Source organism: Mirounga angustirostris, unplaced genomic scaffold (genome assembly GCF_029215605.1).
Source record: "Mirounga angustirostris isolate CCGP_5_RB_7025 unplaced genomic scaffold, mMirAng1.0.hap1 SCAF_10, whole genome shotgun sequence".
Classification (NCBI taxonomy): Eukaryota; Metazoa; Chordata; class Mammalia; order Carnivora; family Phocidae; genus Mirounga; species Mirounga angustirostris.
In genome coordinates, this window is record NW_026991718.1 from 32841689 (window position 1) to 32863475 (window position 21787).

The window sequence follows — 21787 nt, forward strand, 5'->3', positions numbered from 1 at the left end:
TGTTGCAGAAAAGAAAGCATGAACTACTTCAAGAATAACCTTGGTCCTGAATAATACGTAATTTTATTTGCTGAGCTAAAAACTGTATTTCAGAATAAAAGGGCTGTCATCCAGGTTCCTAGCAAAGGTGAGAGCTAGAAGTATTAAGATAACAGGAAATAAATCATGATAGCTTAATTACATACAATATGTTTCACATGTTTATAGTGTAGGAAATTACTTGAAAAACTGGAAAAATTATTTGAAAGTTTGGAAAAGCTAAGGACATGTTTTAGATCAAATGATGTATAAAGATCTATCGAACAAAAGGACCTTTTGAACCTGAAATTGCTGAGTTCTTGATGCATCATTTCAAATACATCAAGAAGGATTTAAGTATCCTTCTCAAATCATGTCCATCAATACTGCCTGCCTGCATGTTCCCAAGCACACGTGCCCTGTCCACCTGAAGAATGACTAAGATATTTCTGTTAACATCAAATCCCCTTCCTCTTCCTATGCTTTGCCTACAGTTGAAAGAGATGATTCATGTTTAGTCATCATTGAGTCCTGCCAGTCTATTAAGAATGGAACGGAGTGGCTCTCTTTGAGTTTTGAATTCTGAGTTCAGAGGTTTATTTATTCATGATCATTGAAATGTGGAGAACAAAGAAATAACATCCTGCATAAAAGATGGGGGTCTTCCACTTTTGGTTTCACCACTATTCCTTCTCCTTTGGAGATGAGAGGTGGTGAAAGAGACTATGATGGGCATATCTGAATACCCATGTTCTGAGAACAAGAGGCTTGGCTTTCTACTGGTAAATAGCATGCTCGTATAAATAATTTGCGGTGTAAATCCTATGGCATACCCCTTAGAAATAAAGAATAAACTAATGTTACACTCAGCAGTATAGATAAATATCACAGATATAAAGATGAGGAAAAGATGGTGGCCATACAAAATACATACCGCATGATTTTTTTCTACATGAAGTCCAAGAACTGGCAAAACTAACCTATTGTGATAGGTTAGAGAGAATACTGGTTACCTTGAGTGTGCAGGGTATTCACTGACATGGGCCATGATGAGAACTTTTGGAACGTCTTGTATCTTAATCTGGCTGGTGGTTACCTGAGTACATATATACATGTAGAAGCTCCTAGAGCTGTAGTTTACTATATTATACTTTAATAAAACATTTTAAAAGCAATATTATTAACACGGGACAATTAAATATAAATCCACATCTATTGCATTTGGGGATATATAACTTTAAGTTTTTTCTTTCGGTTTTTAGCTATTCTAGCTACTTAGCTAAACTACCATCTAAGACATTTTAAATCTTCTTTATGGTTCCTCTCTTTTATCCCAACTATTGTATCTAATTTTTATTCCACTTTTAATTCAAGCCACTTTTTAATATTTTGTAACCCAATTTAAACAATTTTTCTTAAACTAGTAAATCTTAATTTTAATTTACTAGAATTTTAAATTAGTGTACTTTTAACAATTGGTGGAAGACCATGCAAATATTTTGTAAAGAAAAGTCACACTTGGCCCCTTGGTTTTGTTTTCCCAGAAAAGGGAAATATATATATTTTTTTCCTTCTGAAATTTATGTTTCCAAGAAAGTATAGTACTTCCTGGAATTAAACAAAAATCTAATGAAGCCATAATTTGCATATACCACATGATGTATATGTGTGTGTTTGGTGATGCCTATCTCCCCCAAAGACACAGAACCACTATATGTCATGTATCAATCATGCTCATATCAAAATGAAACCTCTGCCTGGAAAAGTACATACTATCTTCCTAAAAATAATTACCTAAGAAGCACATTCCTTCTAATGTTTAAAATCTTATGGGAATATGCTCAACCTTCAGGTTTCTTGTTCAGTGAAATTTGTGCTGTAACAGGGGAAGTGGGGAATTGGAAAGATAATTTGTGTGTGTGAGGGAAGACACTAATGCATTCTTATCATAAAAGTTGGGAAAGGAATTTTGTCTATTTGTAACTGCGTAAAGAAAGAGGTCCTGTATTGGTGCTTAAAAAATAAAAATATGGAAGAATTCTTATTTTAATGATTTTGTAACCCAATTTAACTATAGTACAGTAGTTACAGATAAACTACTAGCAATTTTCCTTCATTATTGTAAGGTTTTAAAATATATGCAAAGTACCCAATATGTATTAACTTTTAGGTAAGAATGATCATGTAATTTTCTTCATGGTAAGTATAATCTTGGGATATAATAATATGGGATTTCCATTTCCCACAATCAGGCTCATGAAAACTAGAATCTTTGTGGGATGCCCAATTATTCCACTGCTGGAAGGTCAAGAAGGATACTGATGCTTCCAAAATATATAAACAATCAAGAACTATAAAATTCTCTGTTGGTGAACATAGAATTTCATAAAAGTGATCACTTTTGATTTGTCCCATTTATTCAGAATGTTGAACAATGTATTAATAAGCTATGGATTCTAAACCATCTTCTCCCATTTACAGTATTTAGTCTGAAAATATTCCAGCATAAGTGAAATAAACTTTCCTATAGGGTATTGGAAACATTTCCAAATATGATATTTTGAATTAAGTAGAATTAATAGTACTTAAAATAAGTAGATATTTGTATTTTTATTGACTAAATTGCATAGACAGATTTCATTATGTTTTTTTCCTCTGGATCTTCATTTATTAATATTTTAAACAAAAAATCATAAGGATTCATCTTCATTTATTAATATTTTAAACAAAAAATCATAAGGATTCATCTTCATTTATTAATCTTTTAAACAAAGGTTTTTACCTCAGGGAAGATTTTATTTATTTATTTATTTATTTATTTATTTATTTATTTATTTACTTGTTTATTTATAGAGAGGAAGAGAGAGACGGAGAGGGCGGGGGAGGGGCAGAAGGAAAGGGTGAGAGAGAATCTCAAGCAGGTTCCATGGCCAGTGTGGAACCCAATGTGGGGCTCAATCTCACATCCCTGAGATCATGACCTGAGCCAAAACCAAGAGTCAGACACCTAACCCATTAAGCTACCCAGACGCCCCCTCTCAGGGCAGATTTTAAAAACATATAAACATTCCACCTGTCTTAACAGAGCTACTCCCTGAGTTATCAGCATCTTCTGATTGGAAATCTATATATTTGAACAAAGGTAGGGATAGTTACACAGTGAAAGCTACTGGTGCTGCTTCTCCCCTAATTTTGACACAAATTTTTAAAGTTTGAAGGGTATCAGGATTTAAGTGGAGTTCAGCAAATCTCTCATTCTGAATGAAATTAAATGACCATTGGCTTTTTAAATTTTTTAATTGTTTTATTTCCCAGTCAGCATGCCAACACCAGTAAAGAGCTCTCTCTCAAATCATGTCTCTGGGTAACTTTCAAAATCAAAGAAGAGAGTGAAATAGATTAAATATCTCTAAAGTCTTTTGTCTTCAAATATTACAAATAAAGATTTTAATCTTTATGCTACTGAATTTTAATTGCAGCTTTTGTGAGAACATCTCTCCCACTCTTCTTTATTGAAAATGGACCATTTTTACTTTGGCAGTCAAATTAGTTTTCTTTTCTTTTCTCTTTTTTCACTTCACCTAAAAAGTGTTTCCATGGAAAAATGTTTTCCATCTCCCAAATCGCCAACTTATGAACAAATCTATGCCTCACAACCTGGTTTTTACATGGGGAACTTATTATATTAAAAATGTCTATCTTTTAGTGACATGCTGGTGTTATTATTTATACTAATAAGTCCTAACTGCCACTTTTCAATGTTATGTTTAAGTACAGATCTTAGAAGGTACCATAGAGATAATTTATTCTAATAGTAACAAGCACTTAAAAATATATTTCTAGGTCCATTTTCTCTAAAAAAAAAAAAAAGTCCACCAAACCCAGTCTAGAAATACATAATAGCAGTGTTTACTATTGAATGGGAGTGAGGATGGGGTGAGGGATAAGTAGACAGACATTTGCCCAGGCACTCTCCACTCTGATCCCTAGGGTCCTCTGAGGTATATCTGTGGAAGCAAATTGAATGTGTCAGATCTAGTCTATTGACTTCATTTAAAGATATAAAATAGATTCAGAAAGGGAAAATAACTCACAGAAGTCAACACACAGATCAGTGGAAATAAAGATGTGAGTCTGATCTACTGAATCACTTAACTATCTTGCCCTGAATAGTGTTGGCTTATACACTGTTTAAACAGTTAAGTTGCAAAATGAAGCTCAAGTGTGGCTTATTTATATCTAATATGTAAGACCCTTTTCACAGTTCTCTTTCTGCAAAACTGATAAATACTGGTATTAGGTGGATTTCAGTGTATAAAAAAACTGGCCACACTAAGGTATCATTGAATATTTCAATTTTAAGTCCTCATAGCTTTGATTAGTTTTCCCATAAAAATAATCTGCTCTTCACTAAACCCGTCATAAGGATTCACTTGGGAAAAACTTCTCTTCTAAAAACAAAGGAATGCTGGGGCACCTAGACGGTGCAGTTGGTTAAGCATCAGACTCTTGGTTTCAGCTCAGGTCATGATCTCCAGGTCATGAGATCGAGCCCCCCATCGGGCTCCATGCTCAGTGGGGAGTCTGTTTGAGATTCTCTCTCCTTCTCTCTCTGCCCCTCCTGCTCCTGCTCTCTTTCTCTCTCTCTTAAATAAATAAATAAATAAATAAATAAATAAATAAATAAATCTTTAAAAACAAGGGAATGTTATCTTTGTGTTGACTGTGAAACAGAACTATTCTGAGATTCCAAGGCCCATGGTCCAGTTGGTTGTTGGATAGGAACAAAAGGAAAGCAAGGGCAGGGAGTGGTTCTAATTGTTATGAAAATTTTTTCCATTACAATTTTTGGCTTTCTGTAATAGGTATTCTTGTTTTGTCATTGTTTCTCCTATTTCTCAAAGTGGAGTGAATCATAGTGGCTCACTGGCTTCCATTGGAGGTCTGAACTAAGATTTTCAGGTTTATTGAAATGGAGAACATGAGAAAATCCTCAGAAAATGCCTTTATGCTGGCATAGCATTAGCTATAACAAATGGACTCACAGAATTTTCTCAGACTTCAGTTTTCTTATTATGGACCATGGTTGCTAAGGAAAACATGCTTGTTTTTAACATAACCAACAGGGAAATAATCAGAAACATATTTTAAAAATGCTGTTTTCAAGAATTAAAGAATTCAAGAATTCTTCAAAAATTATGCCATACATATCAGTAATCCCCATTTGTGAACTGCTTATATTCTATACATTTGATAACTGCAATTTATAAACAGAAATGAATTTTCAGGAGAAGGACCAAGATGGCAGAGGAATAGGAGACCTAAATCTCATCTGGTCCCAGGAATTCAGCCAGATGGTTATCAAAACATTCTGAACACCTATGAACTCAACAGGAGATTGAAGAAAAGAATAGCAGCAACTCTCTGAACAGAAAAAAGACCACTTTCTGGAAGGTAGGATGTGCGAAGTGAATCCGAGGTGATACTCGGCAAGATAGACTGCAGGGGGTAGGGAGCCTCTGTCAGCCAGCTACTGGCAAGTGATAGAGCAGCAGACCACAAAACCGCAACTTTCAGAAGTCTGCTCCACTGAGGGACATCACTCCAGTGGCTAAGCGGGAGATGGAACCCTCGCTGGGACAGTGTGGTCTCAGGACCCTCGGGGTCACAGAAAGACCAGGCATGACTGAGTGTGGCAGAGCTCCCAGGTATTGGAGAAGGGAAGCCGGCTGCAAAGATGGAGCCGAAGAGTGGGCTCTCAGCTCGGGGTTGCCATAAACTGTGATCCGTGGCACAGTCAGGCCACTGCTCTTCCAGCAGGGACCCAACAAGCAGCAGATCCAGGGAGTCTCTCTTTCCTTCCCCAGGAGAAGTGGTGTGGGAGCGCACTGCAGGAATATGCTGGGTTTGGAGACTCCAAATGGGGTCATGTGCCAGAGATAAAAATGCTCAGTCACAGGCCAGGTGGGCACAGAGTGCGGCCGGAGACCAGGGAGACAGGAGTGATTGACTGCTTTTCTCTGGGGGCGCACTGAGGAGGGGGGCCCTGAGTTCTCTGCTCCTCAGGGGCACAGATGGGAGGCCACCATTTTCAAAAGCTGTATGGAAAGCTTGCAGGGAACAAAAGCTCCCGAGAGCAAACTCGAGCAGATTACTTAGCCTGGCCTGGCAAGGGCGGGGTACTTCCACCTCCGGCAAAGACATTTGCAAATCACAGCAACAGGCCCCTCCCCCAGAAGATCAGCAAGAACAGCCAGCCAAGACCAAGTTTACTGATCAATGAGAACGGCAGAACTCCAGCACTTAGGGGAATACAGCACATAGAATTCATGGCTTTTTTCCCCTGATTCTTTAGTCTTTCAAAGTTAATTTTTTAAATTTTCTTTTTCTATTTTTTTTGAATTTTTCTTTTTCCTTTTTTCAACCAACATGTTATCAATCCCTTTTTAAAAGATCTTTTTTATTTTTCATTTTTAGAGTCATATTCTATCCCTTCATAGTAGTTAACCTTATTTTGGTATATATATAAGTTGTTCTTTCTTTAAAATTTTGGGATACAGTTGCTTCTAACAGACCAAAATATACCCTAAATCTCTAGTGTATGGCTTTGTTCAAGTCTCCTGCCTGATCACATTCTCTCCGTTTTTTTTTAAACCCTCTTCTTTCTTTTTTCAACCAACTTCTTATCAATTCCTTTTATAAAATCTTTTATAATTTTCATCTTTAGAGTCATATTCCATCCCTTCATCTCATTTACCCTTATTTTTCTACATATATAAGTTTTTCTTTCTTTAAAATTTTGGGAGGCAGTTTCTTCTAACAGACCAAAATATGCCCAAAATCTAGCATGTGGCACTGATCTATTCACCAACCTGATCATATTTGATCATATTCTCTTTTTTAAAAAATTTTTTTCTTTTTCTTTTTTCTTTCCTTCCCCTTCTTTTCCCCCAGTTTCAGGTCTCTTCTGATTTGTTTAGTGTATATTTTTCTGGGGTCATTGTTACCCTGTTAGCATTCTGTTCTCTCATTCATCTATTTTCCTCTGGACAAAATGACAAGACGGAAAAAATCACCTCAAAAAAAAGAACAGGAGGCAGTACCGACTGCCAGGGGCCTAATCAATACGGACATTAGTAAGATGTCAGACCTAGAGTTCAGAATGATGATTATAAAGATACTAGCAGGGCTCGAAAAAAGCATGGAAGATACTAGAGAAACCCTTCCTGGAGAAATAAAAGAACTAAAACCTAACCAAGTCAAAATCAAAAAGGCTATTAATGAGGTGCAATCAAAAATGGAGGCTCTAACTGCTAGGATAAATGAGGCAGAAGAGAGAATTAGTGATCTAGAAGACCAAATGATGGAGAATAAAGAAGCTCAGAAAAAGAGAGATAAACAACTACTAGATCACGAGGGCAGAATTTGAGAGATAAGTGATACCATAAGATGAAACAATATTAGAATAATTGGGATCCCAAAAGAAGAAGAAAGAGAGAGAGGGGCAGAAGGTATATTGGAGCAAATTATAGCAGAGAACTTCCCTAATTTGGGGAAGGAAACAGGCATCAAAATCCAGGAGGCACAGAGAACGTCCCATCAAAATCCAGGAGGCACAGAGACCCTCCCCTCAAAATAAATAAAAATAGGTCAACACCCCAACATCTAATAGTAAAACTTATGAGTCTCAGAGACAAAGAGAAAATCCTGAAAACAGCTCAGGACAAGAGGTCTGTAACCTACAATGGTAGAAACATTAGATTGGCAACAGACCTATCCACAGAGACGTGGCAGGCCAGAAAGGACTGGCATGATATATTCAGAGCCCTAAACGAGAAAAATATGGAGCCAATAATACTATATCCAGCTAGACTGTCATTGAAAATAGAAGGAGAGATAAAAAGCTTCCAGGACAAACATAAACTAAAAGAATTTGCAAACACGAAACCAGCCCTACAAGAAATATTGAAAGGGGTCCTCTAAGCAAAGAGAGAGCCTAAAAGTGACATAGACCAGAAAGGAACAGAGACAATATATGGTAACAGTCACCTTACAGGCAATACAATGGCACTAAATTCATATCCTTCAATAGTTACCCTGATTGTAAATGGGCTAAATAACCCAATCAAAAGACACAGGATAACAGATTGGATAAAAAAAACAAGACCTATCGATATGCTGTCTGCAAGGGACTCATTTTAGATCCAAAGACACCTCCATATTGAAAGTGAAGGAATGGAAAACCATTTGCCATGCTAGTGGACATCAAAAGAAAGCTGGAGTGGCAATCATTATACCAAACAAATTAGATTTTAAAACAAAGACTATAATAAGAGTTAAGGAAGGGCACTATATCATACTTAAAGGGTCTATCCAACAAGAAGATCTAACAATTATAAATATCTATGCCCCTAACATGGGAGCAGCCAATTATATAAGCCAACAAAAGCAAAGAAACACATTGACAACAATACAATAATAGTAGGGGACTTTAACACCTCCCTCACTGAAGTGGACAGATCATCTAAGCAAAAGATCAACAAGGAAATGAAGACTTTAAATGACACACTGGACCAAATGGACTTCACAGATATATTCAGAACATTCCATCCCAATGCAACACAATACACAGTCTTCTCTAGTGCCCATGGAACATTCTCCAGAATAGATCACATCCTAGGTCACAAATCAGGTCTCAACCAGTACCAAAAGACTGGGATCATTCCCTGCCTATTTTCAGACCACAATGCTTTGAAACTAGAACTCAATCACAAGAGGAAAGTTGGAAAGAACTCAAATACATGGAGGCTAAAGAGCATCCTACTAAAGAATGAATGGGTCAACCAGGAAATTAAAGAAGAATGAAAAAAATTCATGGAAACCAATGAAAATGAAAACACAACTGTTCAAAATCTTTGGGATGCAGCAAAGGCGGTCCTAAGAGGAAAGTATATAGCAATACAAGCCTTTCTCAAGAAACAAGAAAGGTCAAATACACAACCTAACCCTACACCTAAAGGAGCTAAAGAAAGAACAGCAAATAAAGCCTAAATCCAGCAGGAGAAGAGGAATAATAAAGATCAGAGCAGAAATCAATGAAATAGAAACCAAAAGAACAGTAGAACAGATCAACGAAACTAGGAGCTGGTTCTTTGAAAGAATTAATAAGATTGATAAAACCCCGGCCAGACTTATCAAAAAGAAGAGAGAAATGACCCAAATAAATAAAATCATGAATGAAAGAGGAGAGATCATAACCAACACCAAAGAAATACAAACAATTATAAGAACATATTACGGGCAACTATATGCCAGCAAATTAGAAATCTGGAAGAAATGGATGCATTCCTAGAGATGTATAAACCACCAAAACTAAACTAGGAAGAAACAGAAAACCTGAACAGACATATAACCACTAAGGAAATTGAAGCAGTAATCAAAAATCTCCCAACAAATAAAAGCCCAGGGCCAGATGGCTTCCCAGGGGAATTCTACCAAACATTTCAAGAAGAATTAATACCTATTCTTCTGAAACTGTTCCAAAAAATGGAAATGGAAGGAAAACTTCCAAACTCGTTTTATGAGGCCACCATTACCTTCATCCCAAAATCAGACAAAGACCCCATCAAAAAGGAGAATTAAAGACCAATATCCCTGATGAACACAGATGCAAAAATTCTCACCAAAATACTAGCCAGTAGGATCCAACAGTACATTAAAAGGATTATTCACCACGACCAAGTGGGATTTATTCCTGGGCTGCAAGGTTGGTTCAACATCTGCAAATCAATCAATGTGATACAATACATTAATAAAAGAAAGAACAAAAACCATATGATCCTCTCAATAGATGCAGAAAAAGTATTTGACAAAGTACAGCATCCTTTCTTGATCAACACTCTTCAGAGTATAGGGATAGAGGGTACATACCTCAATATCATAAAAGCCATCTATGAAAAACCCACAGCGAATATCATTCTCAATGGGGAAAAACTGAGAGCTTTCCCCCTAAGGTCAGGAACACGACAGGGATGTCCACTATCACCACTGCTATTCAACATAGTACTAGAAGTCCTAGCCACAGCAATCAGACAACAAAAAGAAATAAAAGGCATCCGAATTGGCAAAGAAGAAGTCAAACTCTCATTCTTTGCAGATGGTATGATACTTTATGTGGAAAACCCAAAAGACTTCACCCCAAAACTCCTAGAACTCATACAGGAATTCAGTAAAGTGGCAGGATATAAAATCAATACATAGAAATCAGTGGCATTTCTATACACCAACAACAAGACAGAAGAAAGAGAAATTAAGGAGGCGATCCCATTTACAGTTGCACCCAAAACCATAAGATACCTAGGAGTAAATCTAACCAAAGAGGCAAAGGATCTGTACTCAGAAAACTATAGAATACTCATGAAAGAAATTGAGGAAGACACAAGGAAATGGAAAAACGTTCCATGCTCATGGATTGGAAGTACAAATATTGTGAAGATGTCAATGCTACCTAGAGCAATCTACACATTGAATGCAATCCCTATCAAAATACCATCAACTTTTCTCAAAGAAATGAAACAAATAATCCTAAAATTTGTATGGAACCAGAAAAGACCCCAAATAGCCAGAGGAATGTTGATAAAGAAAAGCAAAGCTGGTGGCATCACAATTCCAGACTGCAAGCTCTATTACAAAGCTGTCACCATCAAAACAGTATGGCGCTGGCAAAAAAACAGACACCATAGATCAGTGGAACAGAATAGAGAGCCCAGAAATAGACCCTCAACTCTATGGTCAACTATCCTTCGACAAAGCAGGAAAGAATGTCCAATGGAAAAAAGACAGTCTCTTCAACAAATGGTGTTGGGAAAATTGGACAGCCACATGCAGAAGAATGAAACTGGACCATTTCCTTACACCACACACAAAAATAGACTCCAAATGGTTGAAAGACCTCAATGTGAGACAGGAATCCATCAAAATCCTAGAGCAGAACACAGGCAGCAACCTCTTTGACCTCAGCCGCAGCAACTTCTTCCTAGAAACATCGCCAAAGGCAAGGGAAGCAAGGGCAAAAATGAACTATTGGGACTTCATCAAGATAAAAAGCTTTTGCACAGCAAAAGAAACAGTCAACAAAACCAAAAGACAACCAACAGAATGGGAGAAGATATTTGCAAATGACATATCAGATAAAGGGCTAGTATCCAAAATCTATAAAGAACTTACCAAACTCAACCCCAAAGAACAAAGAATCCAATCAAGAAATGGGCAGAAGACATGAACAGACATTTTTCCAAAGAAGACATCCAAATGGCCAACAGACACATGGAAAAGTGCTCAATATTGCTCTGCATCGGGGAAATCCAAATCAAAACCTCAATGAGATACCACCTCATACCAGTCAGAATAGCTAAAATTAACAAGTCAGGAAACGACAGATGTTGGAGAGGATGCGGAGAAAGGGGAACCCTCCTACACTGTTGGTGGGAATGCAAGCTGGTGCAGCCACTCTGGAAAACAGCATGGAAGTTCCTCAAAAAGTTGAAAATAGAGCTACCCTACAACCCAGCAATTGCACTACTGGGTATTTACCCCAAAGATACAAATGTAGTGATCCGAAGGTGTATGTGCCCCCAGTGTTAATAGTGGCAATATCCACAATAGCCAAACTATGGAAAGAGCCAAGATGTCCATCGACAGATGAATGGATAAAGAAGATGTGGTATACATATACAATGTAATATTATGCAGCCATCAAAAGGAATGAAATCTTGCCATTTGCAATGACGTGGATAGAACTAGAGGGTATTATGCTGAGTGAAATAAGTCAATCAGAGAAAGACATGTATCATATGATCTCACTGATATGAGGAATTCTTAATCTCAGGAAACAAACTGAGGGTGCTGGAGTGGTGGGGTGTGGGAGTAATGGGGTGGCTGGGTGATAGATATTGGGGATGGTATGGGCTATGGTGAGCGCTGTGAATTGTGTAAGACTGTTGAATCACAGACCTGTACATCCGAAACAAATAATACATTATATGTTAAAAAAAAAAAAATAGTAGAAAGGGAAAAATGAAGGGAGGGGGAATCGGAGGGGGAGATGAACCATGAGAGACCATGGACTCTGAGAAACAAACTGAGGGTTCTAGAGGGGAGGGGGGTGGGGAGAGGGGTTAACCTGGTGATGGGTATTAAAGAGGGCACATACTGAATGGAGCACTGGGTGTTATATGCAAACAATGAATCATGGAACACCACATCAAAAACTAATGATGTAATGTATGGTGATTAACATAACATAATAAAATAAAATTTGAAAAAAAAAAGAAATGAATTTTCGTAGTGTCTGAATGAAGTCAGTCACTTATCAGGACAAGTCAATAAGCCCAATTTAGTTTATAATATCACTAAAATATTATGTATTTATAATGAACAACCAAAGGGAATATTATGACTTCAAACAAATAATGCTTCCATACTGAATTTTAATGACATACTACTTTTGATAGAAGTAACATTAGTAGATATAAAATGACAACAAAATTATCAACATTTTCAAAGTGATCTTGTTAGGTATTTCTTAAATTCGTATAATTTTAAAATTCCTTTTAAAGAAAAATGAATTTTAGCCATTTTTATAATAATATTTAACCTGTACAGGTATAAATAATGTGTATATGACATAAAGCTTTTATATGTCCTACATATTTATTAAAAATAAACCTATAAAACCAAAAAGTAAAATTCAAACATTAAAAGTGGTTTTTTTCTCACACTGTATAAATATGGCAAGCACTTTTGAGTTGAGATGTTAACAACATACCTACTTTGTGGGGAATTAATGATACATTTTTCCCTTTTCTGAATTTCTGCAAATCTTTGGTTGGTTGACACAAATTAATATTCACTTAATGGGAAAGAATAATTTACATATAAAATCTACACCACTTCTTTTCTGATCCATAGCAACAATGGTTAGAATACCATAGAACTACTATGTAGCACTAAAGAATCATAGGCATACCTCAGAGATATTGTGGATTTATTTCCAGACCACTGCAATAAAGCAAATGTCGCAATAAAGCAAGTCAAAGGAATTTTTGGTGGTTTCCCAGTGCGTACAAAAGTTATGTGTACCCTTACCATAGTATATTAAGTGAGCAATAGGATTATGTCTAAAAAACACTGTACGTACCTTAATTAAAAAATACTTCATTGTGATAAAATGCTAACCATCATCTGAGCTTACAGTGAGTTGTAGTTGCTGATCACAGGTTACCATAACAAATATAATAATGCTTAAAAAGTTTGAAATATTATGAGAATTACCAAACACAAATACAGGAAGCAAGCAAATGCTGTTGGAAAAATGGTACCAACAGACTTGCTCCAGGCAGGGTTGCCACAAACCCTCAATTTGTAAGAAACGCAGGGTTTGGGAAGTGCAATGAAGTGAGGCACAATAAAATGAGGTATATGCCAGCATACACACAAATGAACATGTGTTTGAATAGCACCTATCAGTTCATAGCAAAGAAGTCAACTGTGAAAAACACTGAAATTAGTCTTTTTAAGTTTTGTGATTGAGAACACAGAATTGAAAAATTATTGTAGAAAGCTTATAAAATCCAAATGATACACATTTTGGCTCCTCTCGGGTTGACACACTCTAGTCTGCTCTTGCTGAAATCTTGAATCTCTGTGGTTTTTTAGTAACTATTGCAATACAATTTATATCCAGCAAAGTGTCCCCATTTAAAGAGTACATTTCCATGAGTTTTAAGAGATGTATCCACCTGAGAAACCACCCCCACAAGCTACGAAAAGTTGTTTCCATCAGCTCCAGAAGGGTCCTTAGGCCCTTTTGCAGTCCTTCCCAACCCCCCATATCCTAGATAACTACTGGTCTGCTTTTTATCACTATGGATCAGTTTGCATTTTAGAGTTTTATTCAGGTAGAACTATTCAATATGTACTATTTTGTGTCTGACTTCTTTCACTAAGAATAATGACTTTGAGTTTCATCTATGTTGTTGTGTGCATGATGTTTGTTCCTTTTTTTTTTTGTTTTAAGATTTTATTTATTTGAGAGAGAGATAGCAGGAGAGAGCACGAGCAGAGGGCGGTAGAGGGAGAAGCAGGCTTCCGGCTGAGCAGGGAGCCCAATGGAGGGCTCGAGCCCAGAACCCTGAGATCATGACCTGAGCGGAAGGCAGGCACTTAACCAACTGAGCCACCCAGGAGCCCGAGTTTGTTCCTTTCTCTTTGCTGTGGAGTTTGAATCTGTGATTTTATCTCTGCTGCATATCTAATAACGATAGATCTTGAGAATCTCTACGTTTGATAAGTGGTTCCATGGCAGATGACCTAGAGACACAGAGTTCTGAAGCTGTGAAAAAGGACCTAATAACAGTTCGATGGGTTTGATGGGTAGTGGGAGCAGTGAGCATACCTCAGGGAGCCCAGAGCAGCCCCACTGCAGCCGGGAGGAGGCACCCCTACCTCAGCCAGCCCCAGTTACCATCCCGGCAACCCTGCGCAGCCAGGATGCGACCCAGCAGCAGCCGCACCCCTGCCCTCGGTGCTGCAGACAGCAAGGCCGGCACCATGGGCAGCAATGCACGGAGTGGGGGCCAGGTGACCTCACATCGCTGGCGTATGCCCGGGGTGACAAGAAGGTCATCACAAGGAAGGTTTTGAGAACAGTCAAATGGTTCAGTGTAGGAAATGGATACGGTTTCATCAATAGGATTGACACCAAGGGAGTGTATTTGTACACCAGACCGCCATCAAGAAGAATAGGCCCAGGGAGTTCTTTGGCAGTGTAGGAGATGGGGAGATGCTGGAGTTTGATGTTGTTGAAGGAGAAGAGGGTGTGGAGGCAGCTTCAGCGACAGGCCCTGGTGGAACTCCAGTGCAGGGCAGGAAATACGCAGCCCACCGTAGCCATTACAGATGCTCTCCACATGACGGGGTCCTCCACGCAATTGCCAGCAGAATTACTAGAAGAGTGAGAGTGGGGAAAAGGAGGAGGGTTGGGAAACTGCTCCTGAAGAGCATGCCCCACAGCGCTGCCCTCTGGCGGGTGAAGGTTCCCACCTTACTACAGGCAGAGATCCTACAGGCCCAGACCACAGTCCTCCAACCCTCCTGTGCTGGGAGAGGTGATGGTGGGAGCTGACGATCAGGATGCAGGAGAACAAGGTAGGCCAGTGAGATGAAATGTATCGGGGTACAGATCACGATTCCGCAGGGGCCCTCCTGGCCAACAACAGCCTAGGGAGGACGGCAATGAAGAAGATAAGGAAAATCAAGGAGATGAGACCCAAGGTCAGTAGCCACCTCAACGTAGGTACCACAGCAAATTCAATTACCTGCACAAATGACTGGAAAACCCTGAAGCGCAAGAGAGCTAAGAGACAAAAGCAGCAAGCAGATCCACCAGCTGAGAATTCATCAGCTCCCAGGGTGAGCAGGGTGGGGCTGAGTAGATGCTGTTTTACCATCTCTACCAGCATCATCTGCTTTAGTCATCCAACACGAAGAAATGAAGATGAAATTCCAGCAATAAAAAATGAACAAAAGATTGGAGCTGAAGCCCTTCAGTGCTTGCTTTTTGCCCACTGACCAGATAAATAGAACTATCTGCATCATCTTTGTAGCATGGGGTTTGTATTATTTTTACCTAAAGACATCTCTTTTTGGTAATGACAAATGTGGTTGTTGTTGTTATTGTTTTTTTCAATACGCCTTCAAAGGTTTTTTTGTTTCATATCTAGTCAAGTTGAGATTTTTAAGAACCACATTTTTCATTTGTAATGAAAGTTTACAACTTGATATTTTTTTAAAAAGTCAACAGCAAGCACCTGTTAATAAAGGTCTTAAATAATTGTCAAAAAGAAAAAAGGATCGATAGCTGCTGTTAAGAGAGAAAGGTCCACAGAAACCTCTCATTTTAATCTTGCTAAGTCATCAGATATTATGGGAGATTATTCCTATCTCAGTTCTGTCCTTGAGAAAGCACCGTTCCTTTTGTTACTGTAGATGTCTTTCTTACTAAGAATTCAGACGAAGATCAGAATGATGTTTTCTTTTCAGTTGAGTTAGAAAAATTAAATCTCTCACCAGAAATATATTTCTTTATTATTGATCAGTTAAGGTCTCTCATCACTTACTGAAATTACTCTCAGATGAAGACATATATGTCTATTTCAAACTGGAGGCTAAAACCTTAATCACATCATATATGTAGTCCTTCGTATGGCAGCATAGTACTATGAAACCTGACGGTAAAGCCTGAGACTGTGGAATCTTAATAACTGATAAGAAAAATTATGATTGTTCCTTGATCTTTAAAATTTTTGTCAAATCATTCAAAGCTCTCTGTCAGTTGTAAATGTGTAGAAGAATGAAAAAAACAGTAAAATTAATATTTATTTAGTACACTGTAATTTGTAATACGAGAAACCCTAAGAATTAAAGTGTTTTATTTCTTTGTAAAAAGATGAGCAAGGGTCGTTTGAACAATGCTTTCCTTACTCTTCTCATATAATTTATGTGAAGGACCTTTTATATATGAAAGGAACTTTTATTTTATTTTATTTTATTTTTTAAAAGATTTAATTTATTTGACACAGAGAGAGAAAGCACAAGCAGGGGGAGTGGCAGAAGTATAAGCAGACTGCCCGCTAAGCAGGGAGCCCAATGAGGGACTCAATCCCAGGACCCTGGGATCATGACCTGAGCAGAAGGCAGACGATTAACAGACTGAGCCATCCAGGCACCCTGAAAGGACCTTTTATAAATGAAAGACCTTTTCTGTGCCTTAGCAAACTATCATACTTCTTTCTAAGTTTAGGTTAACTCCCAACAATTTAGTTTCTATGCTTGCAATGTTTGAAATATCTTTGAGAGTTCCTTTAATGTGGAGTATTTTCCTGGCATCACTTATTCTGGGACATGCTGCCAGTTCATGAACTAACAGGTGAGCAGGGACCACTCATGGACAAACTTTGAGAGAAATGACATAACTGGTCATTGATCATGATGCACTTCTGTTATTTATGCAGTGATCTGTGGGCCAGTGAACTCATAATAAAGCTGGTACTTTATGCAATTGTTCACGGTTAGTATACTATAATTAAAATTTGAACTGTATTTCTGGGGAGTGGTGTTATTTAACCAAATCACCATAACTAAAATTCATGCACACTGGAACTGAGCAAAACAAGGACTGTCTCTGTGTGTGTATCTGTGTGGTTTTTTTTTCCCATAGGTCTATAATAATCAAAACTAGGACTTGGATTCTCTCCGCATTTGATAAACAATTCAGTATTGGACACTGTCTCATTTAAAATGTATATCCACTCTATATCAAGGTAAATGAATGTTTATCAAGTTGAGTTAATTTGCATTTTTCTACTTTAAGATCAAATGAGTAGTCTTCAATATATTCTTGGTATATATGATATATGAGAGAATATAAAACTGAGGTGGTCCTATATAGATGTAAGTAAACATTCCTCAACTGAAGTTTAATAAAATAAGCAACATATTAGAACTCAGAACAGAGCACTTATTTTGCAATTAATTTAGTTCACAGTCAGGTTTAGAGGTGCTTAAATGGGTGCTTCTGCAGCCCATTTAGTATTATTCCACTTGGGAATAGTCACAGAAAAACTGTTAACACCTTAGGTTCCATGAAATCAGTGAAGAGGCAAGTGCTGGTACGCACAGAGTGGTCAAAAAACAACCACATTTGCTTTTTAAAAAATATTGGTTGAGTTCTAATTTTCAGCTCAGTATAAATCTATTTTCTCTCCTAATTTTTGCAAAAAGGTGAATGTAAAGTCATCATATTTTATATTATTTACCAGGTGTGGAACTATAAACATGAAATTATCCAATAAACAATTTCTACTAATACATGGTTTTAAAAATTTTTCATAGATAAAATAACTTTCCAAAATAATCCCTCCTTTTGTTTCTTACTGTAACAGATGGGAAAATGGAAGTCATACTAATTTAATTTAATCCCAGAATTCTTAATTTGGCAAGAAAAACAGACAAGTTAATAAATATTCAAAACCTGCATCTTGAGTGGAATCATCTCTAAATTCCCCACAAATAAAAATGCCATTTTTGGTGGACAAGTTTATTTTATTTTAATTTTTTAAAGATTTTATTTATTTATTTGACAGAGTGATGGGGAGAGAGCACAAGTAGGCAGAGCGGCAGGCAGAGGGAGAGGGAGAAGCAGGCTCTCCGCTGAGCAGGGAGCCCGATGGGGGACTCGATCCCAGGACACTGGGATCATGACCTGAGCCGAAGGCAGACACTTAACTGACTGAGCCACCCAGGTGGACAATTTTAAAGAAACACTGATTTTCTTTTCTTTCTTTTTTTTTGGCAAAACACAGAACTCTAAAACTTGGGGGTGATGAATGGAAAAAGCAGAAAGCCCCAGGGCAAAACAGGAACACATACTTCTGACTGAGTGTTCATATGAAACTTCCTACTTTTAATTCTATATCTATCTGGGGGACTTGTCTTCATGGCAGGTTTATACCATTTTATTATGACAGTTTACACTTGATGGTACTCAGGAGCAGAGAAATGGAGAAGCTGACTAAAAACCATGACAAATCTCTCATTCCAAAATTTAGGAATTATATTCTCCTGACCTCAGACCCTCTTGGCAGCAAAAATCCATGATGAAATATTTTGTTTTGCTTTGTTTTTAATGATTTTATATATTTATTTGACAGACGGTGACACAGCGAGAGAGGGAACACAGCAGGGGGAGTGGAAAAGGGAGAAGCAGGCTTCCCGTGGAGCAGGGAGCCTGATGTGGGGCTCCATCCCAGGACCCTGGGATCATGACCTGAGCCGAAGGCAGATGCTTAAGGACTGAGCCACCCAGACGCCCCCATGATGAAATGTTTTGAATGAAAAATTCTACTTCTGTAATTAGAAGGCAACAAACATTAAGCCCTACCTTTTACAATTAGAATCGTTTCTAACTTCTCTGCATATTAGGGTGCAAAAGTCTTTATGAAATTGCTTTCAATTCTCTACATGTAGTTCACCTCCTGGTATTCAAATTCTAGCCCTCAGAATATTGGGTTCTTTCTTAAATAATACAATGTATGTGCCAATTTCTGCCTATGAGAAACAGCCCTTTCTGCTCATTTAATTGTGCTTAAAATGGAAAATATAAAACAGAAGATACAAACCCTCAATATTATTTGCGATGAAATCCTCTCATTTAAATGTATTTAAAACCAGATTCTAAACATTTCTACTTTTAATATAGGCACTATGCTGCACAAGGAACCAGAGTAGAAAGTGAAGAGTTACATTTTTTAATCCTAGCCTTCCTTGACTGAAGGTGGTACATAAATTGACCAGAGGAAATTTGTCCTTAATTAGGACAATGACAGGTCTAGCAACATCTTTTGCTTTATATTCTATTTTCAAAAGCTGCAGACATATTTTGTCTCCTATTCTTCTTAACCTTTAGCTACTTTTAACCTTTAAATAGGTACCTTGACTTTAGGCTGGTATATGTAATTTTTGAAGTGTTCACTATAAATCCAATTTTCCTTTTCTTGCTCTCAAGGAATACACTGTGTTTCCCCAGTGACAAAGTTTAACAATCTCTGGGGGGAGGGGTGGGGTGGGGGCTCTAAAATATCTTTCTGCATTTCAAACATTGAGTTGGGTGAGGTGATAGAGTATAATCATTAAACATGTGAACTCTGCAGCAAAAATACATAAGTCTAAATCCCAACTCCACCATTTAGTGTCTGTGAGACCACAGTTACTTACTCTGTCAATGTCCTAATCTTTTCATCTGTAAAATGTAGGTGGTACAAATGTCTAGCATATGGAGTTTAAACAAGGTGATATCAAAGTATTCCTCACATAATACATACTAGTTATTATTATTATTATAAAACATTTTACATTTGCTTCATTTTAAATTTTCCAGAGAATCTATAATTATATGTTTTATCACCCTGATCAATCACTTATAAAACATTCACTTATAACAATATGGCTACCCCCAGAGTTCTCGACTTTTCCTATAAAAATAGATATGGTTGGAAACAACTTAAGAAGTATTAGAAAGCCTCTTCCAATACTTGAAGAGACTTTAGTTTTCTGTAAAGCACCATATGCTATAATTATTTTTCTGACCTGAATGTGACAATTCTGTTAAAAATAGTACAAGTTACATTAAAAATATCTTCTTATTTCTGTGACCCGGAGTCTCAGGAAAGAGTGTTCTCATTTCAAATAATTACTTTATATTGGTCATTCTGAATTCCCCTTAGGAGCATAAAATGAAGACTTTAAAAAAAATGAATTATGTACTGATTGCAATGAACATTTTTTTTCCCATTGAGAAATAAAGTTCACCGTTTCACCCAATAATTCTTTATTATGTAAAAAGCGGTGCTCTAAAGTAGAACTAAAAGATAATACATTGCATCATTTACAAAAAAAAAATCAGAAGAGAAGGGCACAGCCACTTCTAGTCATCAGTCTTTCCTCATACACTATGGTCTTGAAGTCTTGTATTTTAGTTTTCCATCTATTACCTTGAGCATATAAAAGCTGCCCTTTCTTTTCAAATTCATACTGATGGAAGGAGAAATCATGTCCAAAGCTTAAAGATAAAACACAGCATTTGAAAAGAAGAGACAATATTATTTTGGCTGGACTTATATTTTTTGGATGTGAATTAAAAATTGAAATCATCCAACATTTGATATTTAGAGGGCGGGCAGTTAGTACAGAATAATGAGAATCAGTCACTGTATATACATATATATATGCATATATATGTATATATATATATATTCGTCTAAGTATATAATTTTCCAAAACAATATTTCAGGTGTAACTTTCAGCTGAATATTTAAAGTCAATTTGGTTGATTTTCCCCTTGGTTATAAAATTTCATAATAGACTCATATCGTTTCTGATAAAATATCAACCTATTATATCATAAATATTTAGTCAGCATCTAACAGATGACAAACAACTTATCAGGCTCCAAGAAATTAAAAAAATGAGTGAAACACACAATTCCCTCTAAGAGAGCTGAATCTTTTTGCATGTGAACTCTTATTACAAAACAAGAAACTTTAAGATTCTCTACTGAGGTTAATGTGGTTTTTTGGTTTTTTTTTTTTAAAGATTTTATTTATTTATTTGACAGAGAGAGGGAACACAAGCAGGGGGAGTGGGAGAGGGAGAAGCAGGCTTCCCGTGGAGCAGGGAGTCCAATGCAGGGCTCGATCCCAGGACCCTGGGATCATGACCTGAGCTGAAGGCAGCCGCTTAACAACTGAGCCACCCAGGCGCCCTGAGGTTAATGTTTCAGTTGTAATCTTTTTCCGAATTATATACTTACTGTAATTAGTTTCACCTGTCTGACTCCTGCCAGAGGCATCATTGTGTGGTCATCTTGGGAGTAGGCTGTTCTTTGGTCTGCCCAGAAATGCTCATAAATTGATCAATGTAGCATTTTATATTTCTCTTGATGACGTCCACATTTTTACATCTACTTGATTATATTCACCACCAAGACTTTATTCCCTTTATTTTCCAGAAATATTTTATGTAAAGAAATCAATAAATAATGTATATAATAAATATGTGACATAATTAAAATTGTGTTTGATTAGGGATAAAATAATTAACCCAGCAACCAGGGTCATGCTTATGGTTGGACTAGTGACATAGAGCATGTGGA

At 37.2% G+C, this 21787-nt stretch overlaps 1 pseudogene; it reads left to right on the forward strand.

The window, feature by feature from the left end:
* The window catches only part of LOC123850736 (Y-box-binding protein 1-like), a 127061-nt pseudogene extending 111413 nt beyond the window's left edge, over positions 1-15648 (forward strand).
* Positions 15649-21787: the final 6139 nt, after the last annotated feature.